Source organism: Aedes albopictus, chromosome 2 (assembly GCF_035046485.1).
Source record: "Aedes albopictus strain Foshan chromosome 2, AalbF5, whole genome shotgun sequence".
NCBI classification, from domain to species: domain Eukaryota; kingdom Metazoa; phylum Arthropoda; class Insecta; order Diptera; family Culicidae; genus Aedes; species Aedes albopictus.
Genome location: NC_085137.1, coordinates 142841181 through 142861580, shown reverse-complemented (window position 1 = coordinate 142861580; position 20400 = coordinate 142841181). Strand labels below are relative to the sequence as shown.

The 20400-nt window shown below is 43.3% G+C and overlaps 1 protein-coding gene across 3 annotated transcripts in view; it reads right to left on the bottom strand.

Annotated features, from left to right (window-relative positions):
- The window catches only part of LOC109398534 (GTPase-activating protein skywalker), a 175743-nt gene extending 173265 nt beyond the window's left edge, over positions 1 to 2478 (bottom strand). The window contains exon 1 of one of the 3 annotated variants that reach the window (XM_029859134.2): positions 1675 to 2478. The gene's annotated coding sequence lies outside the window, so the exon portion shown is untranslated. The remainder of the gene's footprint in view (positions 1 to 1674) is intronic. The other 2 variants (XM_029859135.2, XM_062850570.1) reach the window with 2 other exon arrangements.
- Positions 2479 to 20400: the final 17922 nt, after the last annotated feature.

Sequence of the window (20400 nt, the reverse complement as noted above, 5' to 3'; positions counted from 1 at the left end):
TTTGAATCCTCCAGAAGTTTGTTCTGGGAATCTTCCAGATGTTCCTTCTGGAAATTCTCCAGGACTTTTTTCTTTGAATCCCCCACCACTTTCTTCTGGGAATCTTTCCAAGATTTCCTTCTAAGTGTCTTCCACGATTTTTTAAAGAGAAACCTCCAAGAGTTCATCCTGAGAATCCTCTAGAAATTCTTTCTGAAAATATTCCAAGAATTTCTTTTGAAAATGTCCAGATCCTTCTTTGAATCCTCCAGAAGTTTGATCTGGGAATCTTCCAGATGTTCCTTCTGGAAATTCTCCAGGACTTTTTTCTTTGAATCCCCCACTACTTCCTTCTGGGAATCTTTCCAAGATTTCCTTTTAAGTGTCTTCCACGATATTTTTTTAAAAGAATCCTCCAAGAGTTCATCCTGGGAATCCTCTAGAAATTCTTTCTGAAAATATTCCAAGATTTTTTTTTGAAAATGTCCAGACCCTTCTTTGAATCCTCCAGAAGTTTGTTCTGGGAATCTTCCAGATGTTCCTTCTGGAAATTCTCCAGGACTTTTTTCTTTGAATCCCCCACCACTTCCTTCTGGGAATCTTTCCAAGATTAGAAATTCTTTCTGAAAATATTCCAAGATTTTTTTTTGAAAATGTCCAGACCCTTCTTTGAATTCTCCAGAAGTTTGTTCTGGAAATCTTCCAGATGTTCCTTCTGGAAATTCCCCAACACTTGTTTTTTTGAATCCCCCACTACTTCCTTCTGGGAATCTTCTAAGGATTCGTTCTGGAAATCATCCAGAGTTCATCCTAGGCACCCTCCAGAAGTTCCTTGTGAAAATCCCCAGGTGTTCCTTGTGCAAATTAATCAGAATTTCCTCAAACAAATCCTTAAGGAGTTACTTTTGGGTTCCAAGAGTTCTCTCTAGGAATCCTACGAGAGTTCGTTCTGCGAATGTGTGAGAAGTTTCTTCTGGACATCTTTTAGTATATCCTTCTGGGAAAACTTCAGTTGCTCCAGGAGAAATCGATTCTTGGAGAAATCCAAGAGTTCTCTCTAGGAATCCTATAGGAGTTCGTTCTGGGAAAGTCCGACTTGTATTAGCCTCCTGCTCAGATGATCCGTAAACCTGGAGTCACCCGGGAAGGAAAGTGACCATTTTCCAACCATTTCTGGATACCTGCTCATCAACAGTTCCGAACCCTATTTTACAGCATATCGAACTTCCTGATTTTGCAAATCCTTGAAATACTCGTGATTTATCATTTGGAACTTTGACCGTAAAACATCTATAAGATCTCATCCAGAAACGTTTTCCTTTTACCCTAATGCCCAATAAACGACACCTAAATAGCCAACAGCGGTCCTGCTAAAAAAAACGAGCCGAATTCGCGTGACGAGACATGAAGGTGCTTGTTTATCTATACGTACGTTTTTTGTTTCTTTTCTTCGATGGTGTGAGTCTTGCCATACAAAATTGTAAATAAAGGAAACCAGTCGCCGTCGTCGCAACTAACGTGTGAAAGGCAGGTTCCCCGCAGCCAACCGTAGCACCTATAGTTGTGCAATCATCATCAAATTCTTAACCTAGGTTCTTGCTGCTCCTCCAATTACTACTGACTGGTATGGAGGAGGAACGGAACGTGAAGAATAACTCGAAATCGGAAGTAAGAGAGAAGAGTTTGCAGACTTACCACCAGCGCTGATCATAAAATTTGCTTCCTCCTTCGCTGTTTGGTTGCTGACGGTTCTGTTTATCCGAGTGGTTCGCACAGCCTGGGGACTGCCGGATGATGATGACGGAAGCTCCGTTATCGAAAAAATAATTATTTCGCTTTCTTTTCTGGCAGCTGAATTGCTGCTTGGTTTTCGCACTTCTTCTCACTCAAATGATACCTCTTCCAACACGATTCTTCAGCTGTATCGGAATTCCTCCGAAGGGGTCACCAAATTTGCATCCACAACACTTCAATCGAAAACAATTACTCGCGCAATCAATATTTTGCTCTCATTTCAATCGGGAAGGTTGCCACTCGGGGCGGAGCACTACTGCGAACCAAAAATGGGCCAATTTTGGCCACTTGCCTTCGCACACACTACCAAAGGCAGAACAATAGGGCATTCACTGTTAGGGCTATGAGGACATCTTTGATTGCCGTCGTCCCATCACAAAAGAGCCGAATTTTTCACCCAGCGGAATCCGCCGAATCACTTCCACGACCGTTCGCTCCGTCCGCGCTGCTGGACACTTCCGATTCCCAGCGGAATTTTGGGCGAAAAAGAACCACACACTTTTGTCACACTGATGCACTTCCTAATGTTGCTGCTGCTGCTGCTGATGGCAGGACAATCGCGAACCGAATTCATGCAAAGTTTAGCATTAAATGACGACGGGAGAATCGACACCGCGCGACGTGACGTGAGACCGTGCTGTGAGTGGCCAAGAAAGGAGTTTACGGTGCGGAAAATAAAAACCCCGAAGACGCGAAACGAAAACGAAACGACCGACCGACGACGACGACGACGACGGCGGCGGATGACGACGACCACTGACAGATGGACAAACGGATACAAACAAGCGGCGGCATAGTGGGTAAAAATGATCGAATTTTATAATAGTTGGTTAAAATTAAAAAAAAAAAAAGATTATTGTCTATCCGGTTGGAATCAAGACCGACATTCAATCAAAAATTGCCATTTTCTTGGTCCACAAGTGTCGCAACTGTTTCGCATCTAGTGCGCTGTGTTGCTGACAACAACGGGAAGGATGCGCACTACATTTGACATGATTAAAAAACGTCGCGAGTTGGGTCGCGCCGCGACTTGATTGTGCGAAGTCCGGTTTGGTGGCGGCCCGACAATAATTTTTATAAAAGAACACGTTTTTCTAAGCCACTTTCATGAAAATATACATTTAAAATGATTTTCAAAGATATTTTTATAAATCACCTTTGGACAGCTGCGCAACTGAACTGTGCCTAGTACAACGAAGGGTGATTCAACAGATCGATCCCTTAAAACTTCAAATAATTAAAGTCAATTATTGATTTTTATATTCTAGGGTTCCCGGCCTGGAATTCTGTGCACGTCAGATAATTTCTGGATCCCCTCGGGGAGTATCGTCTACACCGTACCAGTTAAAGCTAAGGGTCTGTTCCAATAGGAAGCAATCAGTGAAGTACTAGATTGAAAGTAGTGAAATGCAAGAAATGTAGTGAAGTTGCAAGAAATAAATAATACAACAACACAGTTACCCAAACTTTTGCTCAAACAGCATCAAATTAGGCAAGAAATCAAATAACCCAAGCTGTTTGCACCATTTCTTTGCAGAAACGGAGAATTGATCATCTCACCATACAAAAATCCAGCTCACTACTTTCAATCTAGTACTTCACTGATTGCTTCCTATAGGAGGCAATCAGTGAAGTACTAGATTGAAAGTAGTGAGCTGGATTTTTGTATGGTGAGATGATCAATTCTCCATTTCTGCAATGAAATGGTGCAAACAGCGTGGGTTATATGATTTATTGACTAATTTGATGCTGTTTGAGCAAAAGTTTGGATAACTGTGTTGCTGAAGTTGCAGGAAAAAATAATACAACAACACAGTTATTCAAACTTTTGCTCAAATAGCATCAAATTAGCCAATAAATCATATAACCTACGCTGTTTGCACCATTTCATTGCAGAAATGGAGAATTGATCATCTCACCATACAAAAATCCAGCTCACTACTTTCAATCTAGTACTTCACTGATTGCCTCCTATTGGCGAATCAAAATTAAATTCTCACTTAAATTTGACAGATCGATACTTAAACTTGACAGTTCTCCTAAGGAAATAATTATTGAACTGTCAAGTTTAAGTGAAAATTAATTTTAATAATCCAATTGGAACAGACCCTAAGTTTACTATTCCCAAGTGGAGCGCTCAAGTAAAGTTTCTCCTTTTTTCGCAAGTAATTTTATCAAGATCTGGATCTTCTTCTTCTTCTTCTATGTGGCTCTACGTTTCCACTGGAACTTCGCCTGCCTTATCTTCAACTTATAAGTATTCTATAGTATTCTTCGAGCACTTCCACAGTTATTAATTTAAGGGCTTTCTCTACCAGCTATTGCATGAATTTGTATATTGGTGAGGCACGAGCAATGCTATACTATGCCCAAGGAAGTCAAGAAAAGTTCCCGACCCGATCGGGAGTCGAACCCGCCGTCTCCGGATTGGTGATCCGAAGCCTTCTCCACAAGGCTAACTGGCTTCATCATTGAAAATTCGAAAGCTATTTCGATTTCTCGTTTTCTTGTTCAAAACTGAAAATTCGACGGTGAAAATATGTTTCTGTATTTCGAATGGAGAATGGAGTATTGAGAATACATTTTCAATATAAAAATTGAAGTTTCATCAACCGAGAAAACTGCTTTTGAACTGTCAATGACGACTTCTGCAACCTTCATGAGAGGCGTCACCGGTGTTACGTTTTTTCCTTACTGTCAATGTAACTTTGAAGCAAAATCATTAATTGACCATAACTTGTCCTACATTTTTGGATAGTACGTACGAAATATCTTGAGGATTACACTAGGAAACGAGAATTTTGATCTATTTTTTAGCCTTTTCAACCATAGTCCAATGCTTGCGCAGAATCACACAAACACAACTGTACGCAGCATAAATTTTTATGTTGCGACGCCGCACACCGTCGTACATCCACTCACACACAGGCACCCTCTCTTGCGCAATTTGACAGATCTTGCCCCCGCTCGTGAAAAATACGCGCACTAGAAACGTTTCAATGCGTTTCATGCTCCTTGTTGGTTTGTGTCTGAGCTATTAGTTCGAATGCAATGCACAACGACATCAAGTCGTTCAATGCCGGTCACAATTCGTTTCTAAAAAAAAATAAGAATTTCTAGACAATCTGACTGACCTAGGTTGGGCTGACTAGTTGTCGTATCCTATCCTAGTGACTGACCGGTCTCTAATTTGAAAGGATTTGAGTGGCATAACCACCACAGACTGGAGCAGGTGCTTTCCAGATGAATTTTCCTAGGAATTTTCCCCCTCCCGACAAACTACAAAAATCTCGTAAAAAGACAAAAATAATTAATCCTGGAATAATTTAACCACAGACAAACAGACGTCTCACTCTACTCACTTCCCATCGTTTCCCTTTTTAACGGATTATTCAAATATTCCGTAGTTCGCAAATCGCTCGCTCGTGGCGCTCGCATCGCTTTTGCTCCTGTTTGACGTTTGCTCACTACCGCCATCTACTCAGTGGGTTTGCGTACCACAGCATAATTAGCATTGGGCGATTATGTTTGCTTGACGATGATTTTTATCGCATTTTGTTCCAAGTGATACGTCTGTTTGTCTGTGATTTAACTTTTTTTGCAGATTCCTTCAGATGAAGTTGCCAAAGGCGTTTTGACGAAGAGATCCTGAAACTATTTATAGCGCATTTAGTTCACCACTGGACTATCGCACTAGTTTTCACGAGTGCGAAAACGCTAATAAAAGTGCGCGATTGCATCAAATCAACCCGGTGTCTTCAGAGCACTTGTTCACCATAGATTGAAGAGTTAGTGCGCCGAAGACATCAACCTGATTTGATGCAATCGCGCACTTTTATTTACGTTTTCGCACTATCGAAGTCGCAGTTCGCAGTCCAGTGGTGAACTAAATGCGGTATACTGAACAAATCCTTTTCCTCGGATATTTCTCCAAGGATTTCTTCAACCCCTCTTAGCATTCACTCGGAAATTTTCTTCTGATGGAATTCTTCCAGAAATTCCACACAGCTTCATCAACAGTCAAAACCATATTTTGACTGTTATTCAAGAAAACCCGATGAATTTCGCTGGAAATGCCAATGCTTCAATAATAGGGGTAGGCGGGGCAATATGGACACCCGGGGCAGAATGGACATCCTCAATATTTTGAAATATGCGAACGTTTTTGAACTTTTAATGAATGGAGAATATAGTCCATTTGTCTAAAACGTAGTTTCAGGAAAGAAACATTCGAAATTAAAATTATACTTGATTTTACTCGAAAAAGTTGCGTCCTCCGTTTTTTGTGCATGGAAATTATAATTTTCACACCATCTAAAATAAGATTTAGTGATTAATTTATTGCAGGTCGATTAAAACCTGATATTTCTAGAACACATGCAAGTAGTTTTGCTGTATCTACATGCTTAACATGTTTATATTTTCTTCTTTATTATATCAAAAATCAAGTTTGGAAATATCTTCTGCTGCCGGGGCAAAATGGACACTCGCCTTTTTGAAAGAAGCGGCAAGGGAAAAATATAAGCTAAATCACAAACCAACCAAATTCTTCGATTTCGGTACATTTCCGGTTAAATGTTCACTATAGTAGACAAAGGGTGAAACAAATTGGTCAAAAAACGACAGCAGTGGAAAATAGTTGTTCTAGGCACAGCTATACATGCCGACAATAACGAAGCTTTATCCAAAACGGCCTGAATTTAAATTAACTGAACAAAAATGAACTACTTCGGCGTATTATTCAACCAAAATAGTTGTTTTGTAATGAAATGACTTTATAGGTGTAAATAATGTACGAAATTCGTAAAAGTCTCATGGTGTCCATATTGCCCCATGGGGGTGTCCATTCTGCCCCGTATGCTTGAAGATGGTCATGAAAAACTAACATTTTTCGTAACATTTTTTGAAGTGGATAAATCATTTTTCTTCGTGAGCATTCTTATGCAATAGATGCTAAATAGACTTTAAAAGGATACATGTATCAAAAAACTAAACTTTTTTGACATCTTGCCAGGTAAAGTTGGCAAAAACCTTAGGGTGTCCATAATGCCCCGCCTACCCCTATATAGAAATGCCTGTAGACAATTTCAAAGACTGTTTTAACCTTGGTTTTAACCTTCTTCGGGCGTGAAGAAAAAAGTTACGAATAATGCATTGGGGTCATTATGACCCAGAAAATCAAACCCTTATAGAATGATGTTTTTTTCACCAATTCAAATGACCAAAGTCTTATTTGATAGATAATTTCGTCAAGAATGTGTTGATATGTTGAAATAGTGGTTCCGGGAACATTGGCCACCGGGAATCTGCTACACAGGGCACCATGTCGGACATGTGGGATAGAACTACATTTTGCCAGTAGTTGTGAAATATCTCGTGTTCTGGACCAATTAGAAGGATACTGTCTTCGGCAAAGTTGCTCAGAAGACTAGGAGCTTTCACATAGGAAACAATTTAGTTCGAGAATCACTCACTGCGTGGCGCTAGTGTTCCTATGAGCTTCCAGTTCAGTCTAAACGTCGTATATCTCGCGTTCTGGACCACCTAGAAGGATACTATCTTCGGCAAAGTTCCTCAGAAGACTAAGAGCTTTCACATATGAAACAATTTAGTTCGAAATTCACTCACTGAATGACGCTAGTGTTCTTAGGAGCTTCCAGTTCAATCTGAACGTCGTATATCTCGCGTTCTGGACCACCTAGAAGGATACTGTCTCCAGCAAAGTTGCTCAGAAGACTAAGAGCTTTCACATAGGAAACAATTACAGTACGAGAATCACTCACTACGTGGCGCTAGTGTTCTTAGGAACTTCCAGTTCAGTCTGAACGTCGTATATTTCGTGTTCTGGACCACCAAGAAGGATACTGTCTTCGGCAAAGTTGCTAAGAAGACTAAGAGCTTTTACACAGAAAATAGTTTAGTTCGAAAATCACTCACTGCGTGGCGCTAGTGTTCTTAGGAGTATCCAGTTCAATCTGAACGTCGTATATCTCGTGTTCTGGACCACCTAGAAGGATACTGTCTTTGGCAAAGTTGCTCAGAAGATTAAGAGCTTTCACATAGAACACAATTTAGTTCAAGAATCACTCACTGTGTGGCGCTAGTGTTCTTAGTAGCATTAAGTTCAGTCTGAACGTCGTATATCTCGTGTTAAGGACCACTTAGAAGGATACTGTCTTCGGCAAAGTTACTAAGTAGACTATTAGCTTTCACATTGGAATCAATTTAGTTCGAGAATTACTCACTGCGTGGCGCTAGTGTTCTTAGGAGCTTCCAGTTCAGTCTGAACGTCGTATATCTCGTGTTCTGGACCACCTAGAAGGATACTGTCTTGCGAAAAGTTACAGCAGACTGAGAGCTTTCAAATAGAATACAATTTAGTTCGAGAATCACTCACTGCGTGGCGCTAGTGCTCTTAGGATATTCAAGATTAGTCTGAACGTCGTATATTTTGGGAAAAGTTACTCAGTCGCTTTCACATTTCACAATTTAGTTCAAGAATCACTCGCTATGTGGCGTTAGTGCTCTTGGGAGATTCCAGTTCAGTCTGAACGTCGTATATCTCGCGATCTGAACCACTTAGAAGGGAATACTGTCTTGGGAAAAATTGATCAGAAGACTAAGAGCTTCCGCATAGAAAACAATTTAGTTAAAAAATCATTCACTATGTGGCGCTAGTAGTCTGTGGCGTCGTGAATCTCGCTTTGTGGACCACTTAGAAGGATACGGCATGGTTGCACATAAGATTAAAGGCTTTCACATAGATAATAGTTTAGTTCGAAAATTACTCACTACGTGACACTAGTACTTTTGGAAGCTTTTAGTTTGCTCTAAACGTTCTAAACCACCTACACGGAAAAATATTATAACCCAAAGAATAAGTTTTAAAAACTCAAATTTAGCTAAACTGCTTAAAGTTTTAACTCAAAGTTGGGTTGTTTTCTCCCTCGCCCCACCGCAATGTTGTCGAAAACAAAGAGAGAAGCACCGACGCATCCGCTGCTCTTCCGTGGAAGAAGCCAAATTTGGCTTTGCTTGAGTTAACCCAAATTTGCGTCATTTGAGGCCTCCGTTGGGTGAAAATAACTTACCACTGGGTTAATTTTTTTGCCGTTCTCAAACGTGAACTACTCACTCACCGCTTTCGCTGTTTAACGCAAATTTGAGTAATTCCACGGAAGACCGGGATTGTGTCAAAACAACTTAAATTTGGGTTGATTTGTGGTTCCGTGTAGGTGGATACTGTTTTCGGCAAAGTAAAAGTTACTCAGAACACTGAAAGCTTTCACATGGAAAACAAACTGGATTTCCTGACTTCACCCACTTAGAAGGATACTGTCTTTGACAATGCTGCTTTTTCACATAGAGCACAATTTAGTTCAAGCTACTCACTACGTGACGCTTGGGTCATCCAGTTATGTCTAAACGTCGTATATCTCGTAATCTGGACCACTTTGAAGGATTAGTTTTTGCCCTAAGACTGAAAACTTTCACATTGAAATCATTTTAGTTCGAGATCCTCTTATTACGTGGAATTTTTTGGTTCAAACTTCGTATGTATCACGCTCTGGACCGCTTTGAAGGATACGGTCTTCAGCAAAAATGCTCAGCAAAATAATAGGTTTAAGGATTCAATTTAGTTCGGGATCACTCACTAAGTGTTCGCCGACACAGCCCACTGTTGTGAATGCCCCTATTGAGAGGCAATGTGAGCCACTGCCTGCGGCCGTTGGGTCTGACGGCAGCGATAAAGCGTCAAATGGGATGACGGGCAAAATATAATTATCGGCAGAAAGTGATTGAAAGTGGTAAACATCATTTTGGTTTTGCATTGGAAGTTTTCTTTTTGATTTGTAATTAACACTAAACTAAGGTAAACTATTTGTATTTCTTAATCTAGATTAAAACTTAGATCTATATTGTGAACTATCTACAGGTTGAAAATTGAAACATTAGAACACTGTTGTAAGTTAGACAGAACGGTAGTACGGAGACTGAAATGTGAGCAAAACATGAATTTCATTGATAAAACCTATCCTATAATAAACTTTCCTTTTAGCTTTAAGCTGATCTCACCGAATACCTCGGGACTGATTACCGCTGAAAGAACTCCTGCTAAGTCTATCGCAACAATTTCTTAAAGATTTCATCCGGATCGATATGGATCTTCAGGACAACGTTCGACAGACCCGGTCACGGACGAGGGCTATACAGCAGGAGAATGCGAACGTAGCACCGACCGATAGCGATAAGGTGTCGATTTCGTCGTCGAATGATTCGTCTATCCCTACCATGGGAAATGGTGATGGAGGTGAGTTGCGCGAATGCGGCGGTTGTGAATTACCCAACAACGCTGAGCGGTATATGGTACGGTCGTACGGTGTCAGAATTGCAATTTCTGGTACCATTTTTCCTGCGCGAATGTTGACACGACCACTGTGCGTCCAACCACTTTCGTATGTGCGAAATGCATTTCTGGGGGGGGCTTCAAATGTACTCGAACCATCCCCAAGTGTAATTAGTGCGATTAGTGGATTGTCAAGTTCGTCGAGTGCACGTAGGGCAAGAGTGGAACGCGAACTGCAGCGGCTAAAGGAAGAGAAGAAGCTTTTGGAAGATCTGAGTCGCGAGAAGGCCGAGAAGGAACGGGCGCTATACGAGCGAGAGCTGCAGGAAAAGCTGGAACGAGAAAGGCAGTACATCGCGCGGAGGCATGCATTGCTGAACCAGCAGGACGGCGACGAAGACAGAAGTGTGCGTAGTATGCGGAGCAGCCAGAGGAGCGAGAAACGCACTGAAGAATGGGTGAAGCAGGCCAAGGTAACCGAGAGTTCCGGTGTGGTGGTCGTTGTACAGACACCAAAACCGACGTCTGCGATTGCTGATCATCAGGGTGGAGCAAGTTCTGGTCGTCCGCAGGTGGTACATCCTTCGTCAACGCCCTTGAAGTCTACGGCAGCAGTAGTTATCCCGTTATCGGCGACAACAGAGTAGGAGTGGGATTTGAGGTGAAATCGATCCCGCGAACTCTGGGAAGCATCACTATCGGAGACGAGTCCCAGGAATCTCTCGAAGGTGCAGTCGGAGCAGACGAAGACGAACGCGACGAATTACCACTCGTGAATCTTCAGCTATATGAGGATCTGTTGATGGTTGAAGAAGTGGTACCAGTCGGCGCGAACACTGGCGCAATTCCGAAGATTAACCGTTTCGGTACTCATTACAAGCGCTGGAGTGTTGAAACCGGGGAGCTACGGAAACAAAATGCACTACAGTTGCAGCGACAGTCGGAAGCGGAACGTCGGGCCATTCAGGACCTGCAGGAGAAGCACCGAGTGGATATCGACACCAGGCGTAGGAGGGAAGTCGATCTCGTGAATCGAATAACCAGCCTGCAACTGCAGCACGACGCTGAGCTGAAACTGGTTCGTGACTCGGAAGCAAATTTGCGAAAGCTGCAGGATCGCGAACGGGCAGATCTGAAATCGACGATTGGGACCCTAGAAAAGCAACTCATTGAGGAGAAGGAACGGATGCGCGCTTCGGAGGTGGATTTGCGCAATCAACTTGATCAGCGGCAGCGCGAATAGGAAGCACTTCGACTTCAAGTGGCAGAACTGGAGAGCGAATTACAGTGCCTTCGTGAAATGGAGCAGCAATTGCAGTCACAAGTTACAGCGAGTCGCCAGCGTGAACACGAAGCCATTCGTGTACGGAATGAAGCGGAGAAGCAGTACTGGGACCTGCACGAGGAAGTTCAACAAATCATCAATCGAAACGAGGATCAGTCTGCTGACGGTGCTTGTTCACCTCCGTTACCGCCTCCTCCAGCGTCGTGGTTTGAACCCGTGAACACTGCTAGCGTCAACCACTGCGATATCAATCCTCCGTTTCTTCTTCCTCCACCCCCTCCAAGTCTTTCGGCTGTGAACACATTTGCTACCATGCCGAGGATCCAGCCTCAGTTGCTTTCTCAAGCTGGAGTTCCGGCTTATGTGGGCGATCAGCTCGGGCCATCGCCCCAACAACTCGCTGCAAGACAGGTGGTTACGAAGGAACTTCCCATTTTTTCCGGGGATCCGATAGACTGGCCACTGTTCATAGGCAGCTATCAACACTCGACGGAGACTTGCGGATACGTTGCGCAAAGGAATCTGTCAGCAGTTTTTTGCTCCACCCGTCCACTGTGCCGCAAGTATTGTCCACTCTGCAGCAGTTGTACGGACGCCCAGAGCAAATCGTCAATAACATGATCGCGAAGGTTCGAGCGACACCCCCTCCGAAGCCCGATCGTTTCGAGACACTAGTGAGCTTTGGTCTGGTGGTTCAAAACCTTTGCGGACATCTGAAGGCAGTAGGGCTAGAGAAACATTTAGCAAACCCCATTCTTCTCCAGGAATTGGTCGACAAACTACCAGCGACGGTCAAGTTTAGCTGGGCGCTCTACCAAGAACAAGTTCCGGTTGTAGATTTGAGCGTATTCAGCGACTACATGGGGAAGGTATCTTCCGCTGCAAGTGGTGTGACTCAGCTGTCTAACCTTCCGCAGAGAGCGGTAAAAGAAGAGCGGACTCGCCCGAAGGAAAGATCGTTCGTGAACGCACACTTATCCACGGACGCGCCGAAGGAGAATCGTCGAGAGCAGGCTGGTAAAACCGTCGCGAACAGTGGAAGAAGTGGGGATACGAACAGCAGAAAAACTTGCCCAGTCTGCAACGTCGACGGCCACGAAATAGAGAGCTGCAGTTCGTTCAAAGGCTTGGATTTGGACGGCAGATGGAAGGCAGTGAAAGTGAACAAGCTCTGCTCACGGTGTCTTACATCACACGCGCGGTGGCCGTGCAAAGGAGAGGTCTGCGGAATCAATGATTGTCCGAAGCGGCACCACCGTTTGCTTCATTTCGAGCCACCAGCGGCGGCCAAAACTACTAGCGTCGTGGTTACAGTACATAGTCAGCTGTCTTCTACCACGCTCTTTCGCATCCTTCCGGTCACTCTGTTCGGACGTAAAGGACAAGTCGATACCTACGCATTCCTCGACGACGGATCATCCGTGACGCTCGTAGAGCGATCTATCGCTGATGCGCTTGGAGTTAGCGGCGAGCTAGAGACGCTGCACATCGAGTGGATGGGCGGAATCAACAAAACTATCGATGGGTCAGAACGAGTCACGCTGGAGATATCCGAGTCCGGAGGGAGCAAACGCTACAAGCTGTCGGAAGTGTACACGGTGAAGAACCTCGGATTACCGCAGCAGACAACAGACTATGAAGAACTGTCTTCGCGATTCGCTCACCTCGGCAAGCTCCCGGTGAAGAGTTTCAAGCGCGCTGTACCTGGAATTCTTATCGGACAGAGCAATTCGCACCTATTGGCTACGTTGAAGCTGCGAGAAGGCAAAATCAACGACCCGATTGCTACAAAAACCAGGATTGGATGGGCCGTATGTGGGAGTCTGCGGAAGCCCCAAGTGGGAACGATGCACAGGCAGCTTAGCATGTTCGCCGATCCGACTACCGAAGATCTTCACGAGTACGTTCGCCGATTTTTTTATATCGAGAGCTTGGGGGTGGCCGTCGTGCCGGCGGTGAAAGGAGCAGAGGAGCAACGTGCGTGCGAAATTTTGGAGGCGACCACACGACGGTCGAACGGCGAAAAGTACGAGACGGGTCTGCTTTGGAAACACGATTACGTGTAGTTTCCGAATAGCCGACCGATGGCAGTAAGACGATTTAGACTTCTCGAGAAGCGTTTAGCCAGGAAACCGGAGCTGTATGATGCCGTCCGTCGGCAAATAGCCGACTTCAAAGCGAAAGGATATATACACGAAGCATCAGTAGAGGAACTGGAAGGATTCGATCTGCGACGGACCTGGTACTTGCCGATTGGAGTCGTCGTCAACGAGAAAAAACCTGGAAAAGTTCGTATCATCTGGGATGCCGCAGCGAAGGTCGAGGGCATATCGTTGAATTCCATGCTACTCACGGGTCCGGATCTTCTGACACCACTCCTGTCAGTGATGTTTCCGTACCGAGAACGCCAAGTAGCCGTGTCAGCAGACATCAAGGAAATGTTCCTGCAAATTTTGATTCGCGAGCAAGACCGCAGCGCACTGCTTTTTCCGTACAGGGACTCTCCGGAGCTTCCGATGAGTACCATGGTCTCCGACGTGGCAATTTTTAGAGCGGCCTGCTCCCCAGCTCACTCACAGTTCGTAAAGAACATGAACGCGGCCGAACAAGAAGCGGAGCTTCCACGAGGAGCAGCAGCGGTAAAGAAGCGGCACTACGTGGACGACTACGTGGATAGTTTCGATACGGCAGAAGAGGCATTTGAGGTAGCGAAGGAAGTGATCGAGGTGCATAGAAGAGCAGGATTCCACATTCGTAACTGGATGTCGAGCGACAATAGCGTGCTGGAGCAGTTGGGAGAAGCGAAGCAGAAACCGGCAAAATCAATGTTGCCAGACAAGGAGACCTGTTTCGAGCGAGTGCTGGGAATGGCGTGGATGCAAGAAGAGGACGTTTTCGCCTTTACGCTGCAGTTCTGCGATAAGGTGCGCTACTTACTGGACGATTCCATCATTCCGACAAAAAGGGAAATGCTTCGGCTTGTCATGAGCATCTACGACCCTTTGGGACTTGTTGCATCGTTCGTAATACAAGGCAAAATAATCATCCAGGAGGTGTGGCGGACAGACACGGATTGGGACATCAAAATTCCGCAGGAAATCGCTACCCGCTGGGTGGAATGGATATCGGTGCTGAAGAAAATAGATAGCCTGCGCATTCCTCGGTGTTATTTTCCAGGCTACGACCCAGAGAGCTTCAAAACCCTTGAATTGCACGTGTTCGTGGATGCGAGCGCACAAGCTTTCGCAGCGGTTGCGTATTTCCGTATCGTCGACCAAGGGCAAGTCAGAGTGGCGCTTGTTTCATCCAAAACAAAAGTCGCACCACTCCGCGAACTGTCGATACCGAGGCTAGAATTGATGGCAGCGTTGCTGGGAGCTCGCTTGCGGAAGACGATAAAGGAGAACCATTCGTTGGAGATCCGGAAGACCTACTTTTGGAGCGATTCTACGACCGTTTGTTCGTGGATTAAATCCGACACTCGTCGGTACCGCCAGTTTGTCGCGTTCAGGATCGACGAAATATTAAACCTTTCGAGGATCGATGAATGGCGGTGGATTTCGACAAAAGCGAACGTAGCAGATGAAGAGACGAAGTGAGGAAAGGGACCTTCCTACAACGTGAACAGCCGTTGGTTCCAAGGACCCGATTTTCTCTACCGCAGCGCAGACCATTGGTCGATGGTTCCGGAAGAAGGCACAGATGAAAGCGATAAGGAACTACGGGAGGCAACCGATTGTCAATACTAGCCGATTTTCACGGTACGAAAGATTGTTGCGGTCGATGGCGTACGTTCATCATTTCGGGGACAGGCTGCGGGATCGGAAAAGCAGTAAGCCTAAGTACTCTGTTGGGCTGACAAGTGTGGAGATGCAGAAGGCGGAAAAAACGTTATGGTCAGTTGCACAGTCTGAGGAGTTTCCGAATGAGGTTGCGACGCTGAAGCAGAATTTGGAACGCAGCAGTGAAGACCAGAAACAACTAGAAGCATCAAGTCGTCTTGCGAAGCAGTCACCATTTGCGGATAAATTTGGTGTGCTGCGGGTCGGAAGTCGAGCTGCAGAAGCACATGTGCTAGCCTACGACGCGAAATTCCCTATTATTTTGCCAAGGAAGCACCGAATTACCGAGCTATTGCTGGACTACTTTCATAGACAATTTGGTCACGCGAATGATGAAACTGTGGTCAATGAGGTGCGGCAGAAATTTCACGTGCCTCGCCTGCGAGTGGAAGTTCGTCTAGCAAGGAAGCGCTGCATGTGGTGTCGTGTGAACAAGATAACACCTGTGGCACCGAAGATGGGACCACTACCAGCGGTGCGAATGCAGCCCTTTGTACGCCCGTTCACATACGTTGGAATAGACTTATTTGGCCCGTATTTAGTGAAAGTTGGACGCAGCGTGGCGAAACGATGGGTTTGTCTTTTCACCTGCCTCACGGTTAGAGCCATTCACCTCGAGGTAGTCGCAAGTTTATCCACCGATTCGTGCAAGAAAGCCATCAGACGCTTCATAGCACGACGAGGCTCCCCCTTGGAGATATACTCTGACAATGGCACGAATTTCGTTGGAGCGAATCGAGAATTGCAGGAGGAAATCAGCCAAATTCATACCGAATTGGGCAGCACTTTCACAAATGCCAAAACCCAGTGGAAATTCAATCCCCCTGCCGCTCCGCACATGGGAGGTTGCTGGGAGAGGATGGTACGTGCCGTTAAATCAGCCCTAGGATCTGTTCCGGTAGTGAGGAAGCTCGACGACGAGTCGTTTACAACGGTGTTAGCAGAAGCTGAAAGCTGAACTCCAGACCATTGACGTTCATCCCGCTAGAAACGGCCGACCATGAATCGCTGACCCCTAACCATTTCTTGTTGCTGAGCTCGAGTGGAGTGCGAGAACCGGAGAAGATGCCAACAGATGCAGGTATGGCACTGAAGAACAGCTGGAACATGGTGAAACATACGCTGGACAACTTTTGGCGCCGGTGGGTCAAAGAATACCTGCCAACTATCATCAGAAGGACGAAGTGGTTCCAAGACGTGCAGCCGATCAAAGTAGGAGATCTCGTGCTTGTAACAGACGAAAATGTCCGGAACCGATGGCTGCGTGGAAGAGTAGTACGGACAATTCCGGGAAAGGATGGAGTACCGCGTCAAGCGGAAGTGAGGACATCAGGAGGAGTACTGAAGAGGCCGACATCTAAGTTGGCTGTGTTGGACGTTGCCGGATCTGGTGACGCCGAACCGGAAGTTGAGGCGACACGGGGGGGGAGGATGTTCGCCGACACACTGTTGTGAATGCCCCTATTGAGAGGCAATGTGAGCCACTGCCTGCGGCCGTTGGGTCTGACGGCAGCGATAAAGCGTCAAATGGGATGACGGGCAAAATATAATTATCGGCAGAAAGTGATTGAAAGTGGTAAACATCATTTTGGTTTTGCATTGGAAGTTTTCTTTTTGATTTGTAATTAACACTAAACTAAGGTAAACTATTTGTATTTCTTAATCTAGATTAAAACTTAGATCTATATTGTGAACTATCTACAGGTTGAAAATTGAAACATTAGAACACTGTTGTAAGTTAGACAGAACGGTAGTACGGAGACTGAAATGTGAGCAAAACATGAATTTCATTGATAAAACCTATCCTATAATAAACTTTCCTTTTAGCTTTAAGCTGATCTCACCGAATACCTCGGGACTGATTACCGCTGAAAGAACTCCTGCTAAGTCTATCGCAACACTAAGTGATACTATTGTACTTGGGGTCTACCAGTTCAGTCTAAACGTTGTAAATCTAGTATTTAGGACCACTCAGAGAAAACCTCACTTTAACTCAGTTGCTCGGAAGAATTATAGTTTTCTAGTAGAAAGCAATTTAGTTTCACATTTATTCACTACTTGGCACTAGTGCTGTAATGAGCTTTGATTCAAGGCGTTGCATATATCACGATCTAGATCGGTAAAAATGACAACTGTTGTTGCAAAGAAGGATGTCCAGTTTGATCAAACGGTAATATTTCTCGCGTTTTGAACCACTTCGAAGGACACTCTCTTTGACAAAATTTCTCAGAAGACTTAGAGCTTTCATCTGAAAAACAATTCAGTTTGAAATTTTCCCACTGCGTGGTCTTAGTAATTTCCAATATAGTCTAGTCGTCATTAAATCTTATCCCGCATTTTCGACCACTTGAAAGAATGCCGTTTCAGCAACGTTGCTGAGACGACTTTATTCAAGACAACAATTAAGTTCGAGATTCAATCACTATATTGGTTTAGTTCTGTAAGCTACGAGTTTGGTCTAGGCGTCCTACATTTCACATTCTCAACCATTTAAAAAAATACAGGTTTCAGAAGATTTGCTCAGAAGAATAAAAGCTTTTTAATTTGTATAGGAGGTTTTCAAGGAATCTCTTTGGGGATCTCCTATTGAAATTTTCCAGACAATTGATAAAAAGTTTTCCAGCAGTTCTTTTGGAATTTTTCAATAGTTCCTTTGAAAACACTTTCGGCATTTTTGACAATTACTTTGGAAAATCATTTTGCATTTCATCTAAAAATTTATTCATATTTTTTTAATGTTTTTATTTTTTTATATCTTCGGAAAGTATTTTGAGAAATTGTTCTTTTTTTAATTTCTATGGTAACACCTTCGGAAAGTACTTCCAAACTTTGTTGGCAATCCTTCAGAAAACTGTTTGATTTTTTTTTGTATTTATTTGATTGCTACGACAATTCCTTCAATAGTTCTATCCGCAAATTCTTTGTTATAATTTTTGCATTCATGAAACATATTTTCTTTGAATATTCCTTTGAGAGGCGGAGCGGACCTGGAGTGATGGTTAGAACACTTGACTATCACGCCGAGGACCTGGGATCGAATCACACTCCCGACAAACTCGCAAAATGTGAGTTCTTCCTTCGGAAGGGAAGTAAAGCGTGGGTCCCGAGATGAATTAGCCCAGGGCTAAAAATCTCGTTAATACAGATAAAAAAAAAAATTCCTTTGAGAATTTATTTGATAAATACTTTTAAAATTTCTTGCTGCAATTCCTTATTGATTCCTTTCTGCAGTTTCGTCGGCAAATTCATTGTGATATTACCAAGCAATTCCTTTGGTAATTTCTTCTTCAATTTCTTCAAAAATTACACAGTGAATTCCTTTGGAAATGATCGTGAAATTACATCAAGATTTTTTGGAAACTTCTTTTGCAATGCTTTAGGAAGTGCCTTCGACAGCTTATTTGGTACTTTTTTGGAAATTTCTTCTGCTACGGAATTTACTTCAGGATTGCCTTGTGAAATTTCAGTAGCAATTCCTTTGGAAAGTCATTAGGTAATTTCTTGAGGGTGCCTTCAGCTATTTCAACATTCAACCTTTTTTGGAAATTGCTTTTTGAAATATTCTGATTTTTTTTGAGAACTTCTTGATTTTTTGATGAACTTCTTGAAAACACCTTGATTTTTGGAAATTCTTCAGGCAATTCCGATGAGATTTTCTCCGGCCATACCATTATATTTTTTTTTCATTGTATTTAACAAACGAAATTCTGTAAGGATTTTCTAAAGGAGTTTCCAATGCTGAAAGATGACTGAAGAAATTTTTAAAAATTCAATTTTGCACAGAGCTGTCGAAAGAATTACAAAACTAATTGCCAGCTAAATTTCCAAAGGGATTGCAGATGACACTTCCAAAGAAAGCCGGGATGAACCTGCCTACGGCACAAAATCCCCGAATAACAAGATAAAAAAAAACTTCCAAAGAAATTGATAAAGGAAATCCCGTAAGAGTTGCCTGATAAATTTGCACACCGTCTTCAGCCAAAGACCACAGACTGAATATAACTTACACTAGATAACGGATAACATGCAAACTGTAAGACATCTAGTGGTTCAATAAAGAATTTTCCGTTTGGCGGGCGAAACTTTTCTCCCGACCGGAATGGGAATCGAACCCACAATCCGTAGCTTACAATACGCCTAAAAGGCTGGCGTTACTAACAGTACGATCAAGAACCCCACAGTTTTGCTGTATGTATTTTCATAAATAAAACCTTAAAAAAAATTCCAAGATTACTGCTGAGAAATCTCCAAAATTTCCGAACAAAATTCCAAAGAATTGCCGAAATAGAAAACCCAAAAAAAACTTATATGAAGTTTTGGATCAAATCCAATAAAAATTGCTAAAGGATTTTCAAAGAATTTGCTGAAGAAATTCCGCCAAAAGAAAACACTAAATGTTTTCACAGGATTACTTTTAAGAAATTCGCCAAACTGATTTGCAAAGGAAATACCGAATCAGTAAGAATTGGCAAATATGTTTCCAAAAGAATGTTGAAAATATTCCCAAAGTAATAAGCAGAGGCTTTTCCAAACAAATTGTAAAAAAAAACAAAAAGAACTTTCAGACGGGATCCCCAAAAAAATTTCTGCAGAAGAAATTTCTAAAGAAGACCACAAAGTTATTGCCGAAGCATTTGTTACATAAGTTCCTAAAAAAATCTTGAAAACTTTCACCAAAGAAATTGCGAGTTCAATTGTTGCTAAGACAGTTTCCAAAAGAATTGGCAAAAAATTTCCAAAAATAATTTAGCAGGTTACGAATGAAAGTAATCAGTTTTGTATCTTTTAATTCCGCCCTATTTTGCTTATCCTTTGACATCACTCATTCGTGGAGGGTATTCTGCTTAGAGGGTTTCAAAAGTCGATACAAGATCATAATGTAGCAGGCTTAAGGTGAATATATGACGAAGCCATACCTCGAATTTTCAAGAGCACAAATCTGAAGAACCGAATATCGGTTTGAGCTGAAAAGTTGATCGATTGGTCACCACCAGCGGGTAACCAATCGATCAACTTTTCAGCTCAAACCGATATTCGGTTCTTAAGATTTGTGCTCTTGAAAATTCGAGGTGTGGCTTCGTCATATATTCACCTTAAAAAAAATCCCAAATGAATTGCTGCACAGATATCCAAAATTATAACTGAAAAAAAAA